We start from the raw sequence: 12,500 nt of genomic DNA, 5'->3' as shown, positions 1-12,500 counted from the left end.
ATGCTGGATATGTGGTACTGGGTAACTGCAGGAAAGGAAAGCTACTGGGGGAGTAGAGCAGGGGAGCATGTGCCTCCCCGGGGCCTGCTGGAGGTCGAGGTCCATGCTGGCTATGTGGTACAGGGTAACTGCAGGAAAGGAAAGCTACTGGGGGAGTAGAGCAGGGGAGGATGTGCCTCCCCAGGGCCTGCTGGAGGTCAAGGTCCATGCTGGATATGTGGTACAGGGTAACTGCAGGAAAGGAAAGCTACTGGGGGAGTAGAGCAGGGGAGGATGTGCCTCCCCGGGGCCTGCTGGAGGTCGAGGTCCATGCTGGCTATGTGGTACGGGGTAACTGCAGGAAAGGAAAGCTACTGGGGGAGTAGAGCAGGGGAGGATGTGCCTCCCCGGGGCCTGCTGGAGGTCAAGGTCCATGCTGGCTATGTGGTACGGGGTAACTGCAGGAAAGGAAAGCTACTGGGGGAGTAGAGCAGGGGAGGATGTGCCTCCCCGGGGCCTGCTGGAGGTCAAGGTCCATGCTGGATATGTGGTACAGGGTAACTGCAGGAAAGGAAAGCTACTGGGGGAGTAGAGCAGGGGAGGATGTGCCTCCCCGGGGCCTGCTGGAGGTCAAGGTCCATGCTGGCTATGTGGTACTGGGTAACTGCAGGAAAGGAAAGCTACTGGGGGAGTAGAGCAGGGGAGGATGTGCCTCCCCGGGGCCTGCTGGAGGTCGAGGTCCATGCTGGCTATGTGGTAGCAGCAGGGCCAGTGCAGCAGCAGCAGCAGCAGCAGCAGCAGCAGCAGCAGCACATCTTTTTCGACCGTAAAGGAGGCAGGAGGCCGACTCACTCCCTGGGCCAAATGGAGAGAGAATATCAGCAGGGCCAGTGCACCAGCAGCACATCTTTTTCGACCGTAAAGGAGAGAGGAGGCCGACTCACCACCTCGGCCAAATGGAGACAGCACATCAGCAGGGCCAGTGCGCCAGCAGCACATCTTTTTCGACCGTAAAGGAGAGAGGAGGCCGACTCACCCCCTCGGCCAAATGGAGAGAGGGATTCAGCAGGGCCAGTGCGCCAGCAGCACATCTTTTTCGACCGTAAAGGAGAGAGGAGGCCGACTCACCACCTCGGCCAAATGGAGACAGCACATCAGCAGGGCCAGTGCGCCAGCAGCACATCTTTTTCGACCGTAAAGGAGAGAGGAGGCCGACTCACCCCCTCGGCCAAATGGAGAGAGGGATTCAGCAGGGCCAGTGCGCCAGCAGCACATCTTTTTCGACCGTAAAGGAGAGAGGAGGCCGACTCACCCCCTCGGCCAAATGGAGAGAGGAACTCAGCAGGGCCAGTGCGCCAGCAGCACATCTTTTTCGACCGTAAAGGAGAGGGGAGGCCGACTCACCCCCTCGGCCAAATGGAGAGAGGAACTCAGCAGGGCCAGTGCGCCAGCAGCACATCTTTTTCGACCGTAAAGGAGAGAGGAGGCCGACTCACCCCCTCGGCCAAATGGAGAGAGGGATTCAGCAGGGCCAGTGCGCCAGCAGCACATCTTTTTCGACCGTAAAGGAGAGAGGAGGCCGACTCACCACCTCGGCCAAATGGAGACAGCACATCAGCAGGGCCAGTGCGCCAGCAGCACATCTTTTTCGACCGTAAAGGAGAGAGGAGGCCGACTCACCACCTCGGCCAAATGGAGACAGCACATCAGCAGGGCCAGTGCGCCAGCAGCACATCTTTTTCGACCGTAAAGGAGAGAGGAGGCCGACTCACCCCCTCGGCCAAATGGAGACACAACAGCAGCAGGGCCAGTGGAGCAGCATGCATCTTGTTCAGCGGTAAGGGAGACAGGGAGATGTGATGGTGGTCCCCGGGGCCCCCTGGAGGTGGGGGAGATCAGCAACTAGCTAGCGAGGAGAGCGCGTACAGCCGACGTGGCATAAGTGTTTCTGCGCAGTGTACCAGGGGCTTGTGGAAAAGCTGTCGTACCATATGCACGGGAAGTACATAGCAAAGTGCTGCTGAGCAGAGTACCAGGGGCATGTAGAAACATTGTCGTACCATATGCACGAGGAGTGTGTGTGTGTGGCAAAGTGTTTCTGAGCAGAGTACCAGGGGCACGGAGAAAAGTTGTCGTACCATATGCACGAGGAAGTACATAGCAAAGTGCTGCTGAGCAGAGTACCAGGGGCACGGAGAAAAGTTGTCGTACCATATGCACGAGGAGTGTGTGTGTGTGGCAAAGTGTTTCTGAGCAGAGTACCAGGGGCACGGAGAAAAGTTGTCGTACCATATGCACGAGGAAGTACATAGCAAAGTGCTGCTGAGCAGAGTACCAGGGGCACGGAGAAAAGTTGTCGTACCATATGCACGAGGAGTGTGTGTGTGTGGCAAAGTGTTTCTGAGCAGAGTACCAGGGGCACGGAGAAAAGTTGTCGTACCATATGCACGAGGAAGTACATAGCAAAGTGCTGCTGAGCAGAGTACCAGGGGCTTGTAGAAACATTGTCGTACCATATGCACGAGGAGTGTGTGTGTGTGGCAAAGTGTTTCTGAGCAGAGTACCAGGGGCACGGAGAAAAGTTGTCGTACCATATGCACGAGGAAGTACATAGCAAAGTGCTGCTGAGCAGAGTACCAGGGGCACGGAGAAAAGCTGTCGTACCATATGCACGAGGAGTGTGTGTGTGTGGCAAAGTGTTTCTGAGCAGAGTACCAGGGGCATGTAGAAACATTGTCGTACCATATGCACGAGGAGTGTGTGTGTGGCAAAGTGTTTCTGAGCAGTGTACCAGGGGCATGTAGAAACATTGTCGTACCATATGCACGAGGAGTGTGTGTGTGGCAAAGTGTTTCTGAGCAGTGTACCAGGGGCACGGAGAAAAGTTGTCGTACCATATGCACGAGGAGTGTGTGTGTGGCAAAGTGCTGCTGAGCAGAGTACCAGGGGCACGGAGAAAAGTTGTCGTACCATATGCACGAGGAAGTACATAGCAAAGTGCTGCTGAGCAGAGTACCAGGGGCACGGAGAAAAGCTGTCGTACCATATGCACGAGGAAGTACATAGCAAAGTGCTGCTGAGCAGAGTACCAGGGGCACGGAGAAAAGCTGTCGTACCATATGCACGAGGAAGTACATAGCAAAGTGCTGCTGAGCAGAGTACCAGGGGCACGGAGAAAAGCTGTCGTACCATATGCACGAGGCCTGTCCAGCAGCACATCTTTTTCGACCGTAAAGGAGAGAGGAGGCCGACTCACCACCTCGGCCAAATGGAGACAGCACATCAGCAGGGCCAGTGCGCCAGCAGCACATCTTTTTCGACCGTAAAGGAGAGAGGAGGCCGACTCACCACCTCGGCCAAATGGAGACAGCACATCAGCAGGGCCAGTGCGCCAGCAGCACATCTTTTTCGACCGTAAAGGAGAGAGGAGGCCGACTCACCCCCTCGGCCAAATGGAGACACAACAGCAGCAGGGCCAGTGGAGCAGCATGCATCTTGTTCAGCGGTAAGGGAGACAGGGAGATGTGATGGTGGTCCCCGGGGCCCCCTGGAGGTGGGGGAGATCAGCAACTAGCTAGCGAGGAGAGCGCGTACAGCCGACGTGGCATAAGTGTTTCTGCGCAGTGTACCAGGGGCTTGTGGAAAAGCTGTCGTACCATATGCACGGGAAGTACATAGCAAAGTGCTGCTGAGCAGAGTACCAGGGGCATGTAGAAACATTGTCGTACCATATGCACGAGGAGTGTGTGTGTGTGGCAAAGTGTTTCTGAGCAGAGTACCAGGGGCACGGAGAAAAGTTGTCGTACCATATGCACGAGGAAGTACATAGCAAAGTGCTGCTGAGCAGAGTACCAGGGGCACGGAGAAAAGTTGTCGTACCATATGCACGAGGAGTGTGTGTGTGTGGCAAAGTGTTTCTGAGCAGAGTACCAGGGGCACGGAGAAAAGTTGTCGTACCATATGCACGAGGAAGTACATAGCAAAGTGCTGCTGAGCAGAGTACCAGGGGCACGGAGAAAAGTTGTCGTACCATATGCACGAGGAGTGTGTGTGTGTGGCAAAGTGTTTCTGAGCAGAGTACCAGGGGCACGGAGAAAAGTTGTCGTACCATATGCACGAGGAAGTACATAGCAAAGTGCTGCTGAGCAGAGTACCAGGGGCTTGTAGAAACATTGTCGTACCATATGCACGAGGAGTGTGTGTGTGTGGCAAAGTGTTTCTGAGCAGAGTACCAGGGGCACGGAGAAAAGTTGTCGTACCATATGCACGAGGAAGTACATAGCAAAGTGCTGCTGAGCAGAGTACCAGGGGCACGGAGAAAAGCTGTCGTACCATATGCACGAGGAGTGTGTGTGTGTGGCAAAGTGTTTCTGAGCAGAGTACCAGGGGCATGTAGAAACATTGTCGTACCATATGCACGAGGAGTGTGTGTGTGGCAAAGTGTTTCTGAGCAGTGTACCAGGGGCATGTAGAAACATTGTCGTACCATATGCACGAGGAGTGTGTGTGTGGCAAAGTGTTTCTGAGCAGTGTACCAGGGGCACGGAGAAAAGTTGTCGTACCATATGCACGAGGAGTGTGTGTGTGGCAAAGTGCTGCTGAGCAGAGTACCAGGGGCACGGAGAAAAGTTGTCGTACCATATGCACGAGGAAGTACATAGCAAAGTGCTGCTGAGCAGAGTACCAGGGGCACGGAGAAAAGCTGTCGTACCATATGCACGAGGAAGTACATAGCAAAGTGCTGCTGAGCAGAGTACCAGGGGCACGGAGAAAAGCTGTCGTACCATATGCACGAGGAAGTACATAGCAAAGTGCTGCTGAGCAGAGTACCAGGGGCACGGAGAAAAGCTGTCGTACCATATGCACGAGGCCTGTCCAGCAGCACATCTTTTTCGACCGTAAAGGAGAGAGGAGGCCGACTCACCACCTCGGCCAAATGGAGACAGCACATCAGCAGGGCCAGTGCGCCAGCAGCACATCTTTTTCGACCGTAAAGGAGAGAGGAGGCCGACTCACCACCTCGGCCAAATGGAGACAGCACATCAGCAGGGCCAGTGCGCCAGCAGCACATCTTTTTCGACCGTAAAGGAGAGAGGAGGCCGACTCACCCCCTCGGCCAAATGGAGACACAACAGCAGCAGGGCCAGTGGAGCAGCATGCATCTTGTTCAGCGGTAAGGGAGACAGGGAGATGTGATGGTGGTCCCCGGGGCCCCCTGGAGGTGGGGGAGATCAGCAACTAGCTAGCGAGGAGAGCGCGTACAGCCGACGTGGCATAAGTGTTTCTGCGCAGTGTACCAGGGGCTTGTGGAAAAGCTGTCGTACCATATGCACGGGAAGTACATAGCAAAGTGCTGCTGAGCAGAGTACCAGGGGCATGTAGAAACATTGTCGTACCATATGCACGAGGAGTGTGTGTGTGTGGCAAAGTGTTTCTGAGCAGAGTACCAGGGGCACGGAGAAAAGTTGTCGTACCATATGCACGAGGAAGTACATAGCAAAGTGCTGCTGAGCAGAGTACCAGGGGCACGGAGAAAAGTTGTCGTACCATATGCACGAGGAGTGTGTGTGTGTGGCAAAGTGTTTCTGAGCAGAGTACCAGGGGCACGGAGAAAAGTTGTCGTACCATATGCACGAGGAAGTACATAGCAAAGTGCTGCTGAGCAGAGTACCAGGGGCACGGAGAAAAGTTGTCGTACCATATGCACGAGGAGTGTGTGTGTGTGGCAAAGTGTTTCTGAGCAGAGTACCAGGGGCACGGAGAAAAGTTGTCGTACCATATGCACGAGGAAGTACATAGCAAAGTGCTGCTGAGCAGAGTACCAGGGGCTTGTAGAAACATTGTCGTACCATATGCACGAGGAGTGTGTGTGTGTGGCAAAGTGTTTCTGAGCAGAGTACCAGGGGCACGGAGAAAAGTTGTCGTACCATATGCACGAGGAAGTACATAGCAAAGTGCTGCTGAGCAGAGTACCAGGGGCACGGAGAAAAGCTGTCGTACCATATGCACGAGGAGTGTGTGTGTGTGGCAAAGTGTTTCTGAGCAGAGTACCAGGGGCATGTAGAAACATTGTCGTACCATATGCACGAGGAGTGTGTGTGTGGCAAAGTGTTTCTGAGCAGTGTACCAGGGGCATGTAGAAACATTGTCGTACCATATGCACGAGGAGTGTGTGTGTGGCAAAGTGTTTCTGAGCAGTGTACCAGGGGCACGGAGAAAAGTTGTCGTACCATATGCACGAGGAGTGTGTGTGTGGCAAAGTGCTGCTGAGCAGAGTACCAGGGGCACGGAGAAAAGTTGTCGTACCATATGCACGAGGAAGTACATAGCAAAGTGCTGCTGAGCAGAGTACCAGGGGCACGGAGAAAAGCTGTCGTACCATATGCACGAGGAAGTACATAGCAAAGTGCTGCTGAGCAGAGTACCAGGGGCACGGAGAAAAGCTGTCGTACCATATGCACGAGGAAGTACATAGCAAAGTGCTGCTGAGCAGAGTACCAGGGGCACGGAGAAAAGCTGTCGTACCATATGCACGAGGCCTGTCCAGCAGCACATCTTTTTCGACCGTAAAGGAGAGAGGAGGCCGACTCACCACCTCGGCCAAATGGAGACAGCACATCAGCAGGGCCAGTGCGCCAGCAGCACATCTTTTTCGACCGTAAAGGAGAGAGGAGGCCGACTCACCACCTCGGCCAAATGGAGACAGCACATCAGCAGGGCCAGTGCGCCAGCAGCACATCTTTTTCGACCGTAAAGGAGAGAGGAGGCCGACTCACCCCCTCGGCCAAATGGAGACACAACAGCAGCAGGGCCAGTGGAGCAGCATGCATCTTGTTCAGCGGTAAGGGAGACAGGGAGATGTGATGGTGGTCCCCGGGGCCCCCTGGAGGTGGGGGAGATCAGCAACTAGCTAGCGAGGAGAGCGCGTACAGCCGACGTGGCATAAGTGTTTCTGCGCAGTGTACCAGGGGCTTGTGGAAAAGCTGTCGTACCATATGCACGGGAAGTACATAGCAAAGTGCTGCTGAGCAGAGTACCAGGGGCATGTAGAAACATTGTCGTACCATATGCACGAGGAGTGTGTGTGTGTGGCAAAGTGTTTCTGAGCAGAGTACCAGGGGCACGGAGAAAAGTTGTCGTACCATATGCACGAGGAAGTACATAGCAAAGTGCTGCTGAGCAGAGTACCAGGGGCACGGAGAAAAGTTGTCGTACCATATGCACGAGGAGTGTGTGTGTGTGGCAAAGTGTTTCTGAGCAGAGTACCAGGGGCACGGAGAAAAGTTGTCGTACCATATGCACGAGGAAGTACATAGCAAAGTGCTGCTGAGCAGAGTACCAGGGGCACGGAGAAAAGTTGTCGTACCATATGCACGAGGAGTGTGTGTGTGTGGCAAAGTGTTTCTGAGCAGAGTACCAGGGGCACGGAGAAAAGTTGTCGTACCATATGCACGAGGAAGTACATAGCAAAGTGCTGCTGAGCAGAGTACCAGGGGCTTGTAGAAACATTGTCGTACCATATGCACGAGGAGTGTGTGTGTGTGGCAAAGTGTTTCTGAGCAGAGTACCAGGGGCACGGAGAAAAGTTGTCGTACCATATGCACGAGGAAGTACATAGCAAAGTGCTGCTGAGCAGAGTACCAGGGGCACGGAGAAAAGCTGTCGTACCATATGCACGAGGAGTGTGTGTGTGGCAAAGTGTTTCTGAGCAGAGTACCAGGGGCATGTAGAAACATTGTCGTACCATATGCACGAGGAGTGTGTGTGTGGCAAAGTGTTTCTGAGCAGTGTACCAGGGGCATGTAGAAACATTGTCGTACCATATGCACGAGGAGTGTGTGTGTGGCAAAGTGTTTCTGAGCAGTGTACCAGGGGCACGGAGAAAAGTTGTCGTACCATATGCACGAGGAGTGTGTGTGTGGCAAAGTGCTGCTGAGCAGAGTACCAGGGGCACGGAGAAAAGTTGTCGTACCATATGCACGAGGAAGTACATAGCAAAGTGCTGCTGAGCAGAGTACCAGGGGCACGGAGAAAAGCTGTCGTACCATATGCACGAGGAAGTACATAGCAAAGTGCTGCTGAGCAGAGTACCAGGGGCACGGAGAAAAGCTGTCGTACCATATGCACGAGGAAGTACATAGCAAAGTGCTGCTGAGCAGAGTACCAGGGGCACGGAGAAAAGCTGTCGTACCATATGCACGAGGCCTGTCCAGCAGCACATCTTTTTCGACCGTAAAGGAGAGAGGAGGCCGACTCACCACCTCGGCCAAATGGAGACAGCACATCAGCAGGGCCAGTGCGCCAGCAGCACATCTTTTTCGACCGTAAAGGAGAGAGGAGGCCGACTCACCACCTCGGCCAAATGGAGACAGCACATCAGCAGGGCCAGTGCGCCAGCAGCACATCTTTTTCGACCGTAAAGGAGAGAGGAGGCCGACTCACCCCCTCGGCCAAATGGAGACACAACAGCAGCAGGGCCAGTGGAGCAGCATGCATCTTGTTCAGCGGTAAGGGAGACAGGGAGATGTGATGGTGGTCCCCGGGGCCCCCTGGAGGTGGGGGAGATCAGCAACTAGCTAGCGAGGAGAGCGCGTACAGCCGACGTGGCATAAGTGTTTCTGCGCAGTGTACCAGGGGCTTGTGGAAAAGCTGTCGTACCATATGCACGGGAAGTACATAGCAAAGTGCTGCTGAGCAGAGTACCAGGGGCATGTAGAAACATTGTCGTACCATATGCACGAGGAGTGTGTGTGTGTGGCAAAGTGTTTCTGAGCAGAGTACCAGGGGCACGGAGAAAAGTTGTCGTACCATATGCACGAGGAAGTACATAGCAAAGTGCTGCTGAGCAGAGTACCAGGGGCACGGAGAAAAGTTGTCGTACCATATGCACGAGGAGTGTGTGTGTGTGGCAAAGTGTTTCTGAGCAGAGTACCAGGGGCACGGAGAAAAGTTGTCGTACCATATGCACGAGGAAGTACATAGCAAAGTGCTGCTGAGCAGAGTACCAGGGGCACGGAGAAAAGTTGTCGTACCATATGCACGAGGAGTGTGTGTGTGTGGCAAAGTGTTTCTGAGCAGAGTACCAGGGGCACGGAGAAAAGTTGTCGTACCATATGCACGAGGAAGTACATAGCAAAGTGCTGCTGAGCAGAGTACCAGGGGCTTGTAGAAACATTGTCGTACCATATGCACGAGGAGTGTGTGTGTGTGGCAAAGTGTTTCTGAGCAGAGTACCAGGGGCACGGAGAAAAGTTGTCGTACCATATGCACGAGGAAGTACATAGCAAAGTGCTGCTGAGCAGAGTACCAGGGGCACGGAGAAAAGCTGTCGTACCATATGCACGAGGAGTGTGTGTGTGTGGCAAAGTGTTTCTGAGCAGAGTACCAGGGGCATGTAGAAACATTGTCGTACCATATGCACGAGGAGTGTGTGTGTGGCAAAGTGTTTCTGAGCAGTGTACCAGGGGCATGTAGAAACATTGTCGTACCATATGCACGAGGAGTGTGTGTGTGGCAAAGTGTTTCTGAGCAGTGTACCAGGGGCACGGAGAAAAGTTGTCGTACCATATGCACGAGGAGTGTGTGTGGCAAAGTGCTGCTGAGCAGAGTACCAGGGGCACGGAGAAAAGTTGTCGTACCATATGCACGAGGAAGTACATAGCAAAGTGCTGCTGAGCAGAGTACCAGGGGCACGGAGAAAAGCTGTCGTACCATATGCACGAGGAAGTACATAGCAAAGTGCTGCTGAGCAGAGTACCAGGGGCACGGAGAAAAGCTGTCGTACCATATGCACGAGGAAGTACATAGCAAAGTGCTGCTGAGCAGAGTACCAGGGGCACGGAGAAAAGCTGTCGTACCATATGCACGAGGCCTGTCCAGCAGCACATCTTTTTCGACCGTAAAGGAGAGAGGAGGCCGACTCACCACCTCGGCCAAATGGAGACAGCACATCAGCAGGGCCAGTGCGCCAGCAGCACATCTTTTTCGACCGTAAAGGAGAGAGGAGGCCGACTCACCACCTCGGCCAAATGGAGACAGCACATCAGCAGGGCCAGTGCGCCAGCAGCACATCTTTTTCGACCGTAAAGGAGAGAGGAGGCCGACTCACCCCCTCGGCCAAATGGAGACACAACAGCAGCAGGGCCAGTGGAGCAGCATGCATCTTGTTCAGCGGTAAGGGAGACAGGGAGATGTGATGGTGGTCCCCGGGGCCCCCTGGAGGTGGGGGAGATCAGCAACTAGCTAGCGAGGAGAGCGCGTACAGCCGACGTGGCATAAGTGTTTCTGCGCAGTGTACCAGGGGCTTGTGGAAAAGCTGTCGTACCATATGCACGGGAAGTACATAGCAAAGTGCTGCTGAGCAGAGTACCAGGGGCATGTAGAAACATTGTCGTACCATATGCACGAGGAGTGTGTGTGTGTGGCAAAGTGTTTCTGAGCAGAGTACCAGGGGCACGGAGAAAAGTTGTCGTACCATATGCACGAGGAAGTACATAGCAAAGTGCTGCTGAGCAGAGTACCAGGGGCACGGAGAAAAGTTGTCGTACCATATGCACGAGGAGTGTGTGTGTGTGGCAAAGTGTTTCTGAGCAGAGTACCAGGGGCACGGAGAAAAGTTGTCGTACCATATGCACGAGGAAGTACATAGCAAAGTGCTGCTGAGCAGAGTACCAGGGGCACGGAGAAAAGTTGTCGTACCATATGCACGAGGAGTGTGTGTGTGTGGCAAAGTGTTTCTGAGCAGAGTACCAGGGGCACGGAGAAAAGTTGTCGTACCATATGCACGAGGAAGTACATAGCAAAGTGCTGCTGAGCAGAGTACCAGGGGCTTGTAGAAACATTGTCGTACCATATGCACGAGGAGTGTGTGTGTGTGGCAAAGTGTTTCTGAGCAGAGTACCAGGGGCACGGAGAAAAGTTGTCGTACCATATGCACGAGGAAGTACATAGCAAAGTGCTGCTGAGCAGAGTACCAGGGGCACGGAGAAAAGCTGTCGTACCATATGCACGAGGAGTGTGTGTGTGTGGCAAAGTGTTTCTGAGCAGAGTACCAGGGGCATGTAGAAACATTGTCGTACCATATGCACGAGGAGTGTGTGTGTGGCAAAGTGTTTCTGAGCAGTGTACCAGGGGCATGTAGAAACATTGTCGTACCATATGCACGAGGAGTGTGTGTGTGGCAAAGTGTTTCTGAGCAGTGTACCAGGGGCACGGAGAAAAGTTGTCGTACCATATGCACGAGGAGTGTGTGTGTGGCAAAGTGCTGCTGAGCAGAGTACCAGGGGCACGGAGAAAAGTTGTCGTACCATATGCACGAGGAAGTACATAGCAAAGTGCTGCTGAGCAGAGTACCAGGGGCACGGAGAAAAGCTGTCGTACCATATGCACGAGGAAGTACATAGCAAAGTGCTGCTGAGCAGAGTACCAGGGGCACGGAGAAAAGCTGTCGTACCATATGCACGAGGAAGTACATAGCAAAGTGCTGCTGAGCAGAGTACCAGGGGCACGGAGAAAAGCTGTCGTACCATATGCACGAGGCCTGTCCAGCAGCACATCTTTTTCGACCGTAAAGGAGAGAGGAGGCCGACTCACCACCTCGGCCAAATGGAGACAGCACATCAGCAGGGCCAGTGCGCCAGCAGCACATCTTTTTCGACCGTAAAGGAGAGAGGAGGCCGACTCACCACCTCGGCCAAATGGAGACAGCACATCAGCAGGGCCAGTGCGCCAGCAGCACATCTTTTTCGACCGTAAAGGAGAGAGGAGGCCGACTCACCCCCTCGGCCAAATGGAGACACAACAGCAGCAGGGCCAGTGGAGCAGCATGCATCTTGTTCAGCGGTAAGGGAGACAGGGAGATGTGATGGTGGTCCCCGGGGCCCCCTGGAGGTGGGGGAGATCAGCAACTAGCTAGCGAGGAGAGCGCGTACAGCCGACGTGGCATAAGTGTTTCTGCGCAGTGTACCAGGGGCTTGTGGAAAAGCTGTCGTACCATATGCACGGGAAGTACATAGCAAAGTGCTGCTGAGCAGAGTACCAGGGGCATGTAGAAACATTGTCGTACCATATGCACGAGGAGTGTGTGTGTGTGGCAAAGTGTTTCTGAGCAGAGTACCAGGGGCACGGAGAAAAGTTGTCGTACCATATGCACGAGGAAGTACATAGCAAAGTGCTGCTGAGCAGAGTACCAGGGGCACGGAGAAAAGTTGTCGTACCATATGCACGAGGAGTGTGTGTGTGTGGCAAAGTGTTTCTGAGCAGAGTACCAGGGGCACGGAGAAAAGTTGTCGTACCATATGCACGAGGAAGTACATAGCAAAGTGCTGCTGAGCAGAGTACCAGGGGCACGGAGAAAAGTTGTCGTACCATATGCACGAGGAGTGTGTGTGTGTGGCAAAGTGTTTCTGAGCAGAGTACCAGGGGCACGGAGAAAAGTTGTCGTACCATATGCACGAGGAAGTACATAGCAAAGTGCTGCTGAGCAGAGTACCAGGGGCTTGTAGAAACATTGTCGTACCATA

The sequence above is a fragment of the Pelmatolapia mariae genome, unplaced genomic scaffold (assembly GCF_036321145.2).
Source record: "Pelmatolapia mariae isolate MD_Pm_ZW unplaced genomic scaffold, Pm_UMD_F_2 NODE_ptg000275l+_length_57385_cov_1, whole genome shotgun sequence".
Lineage (NCBI taxonomy): Eukaryota > Metazoa > Chordata > Actinopteri > Cichliformes > Cichlidae > Pelmatolapia > Pelmatolapia mariae.
Note: the sequence above shows the minus strand (reverse complement) of the source record.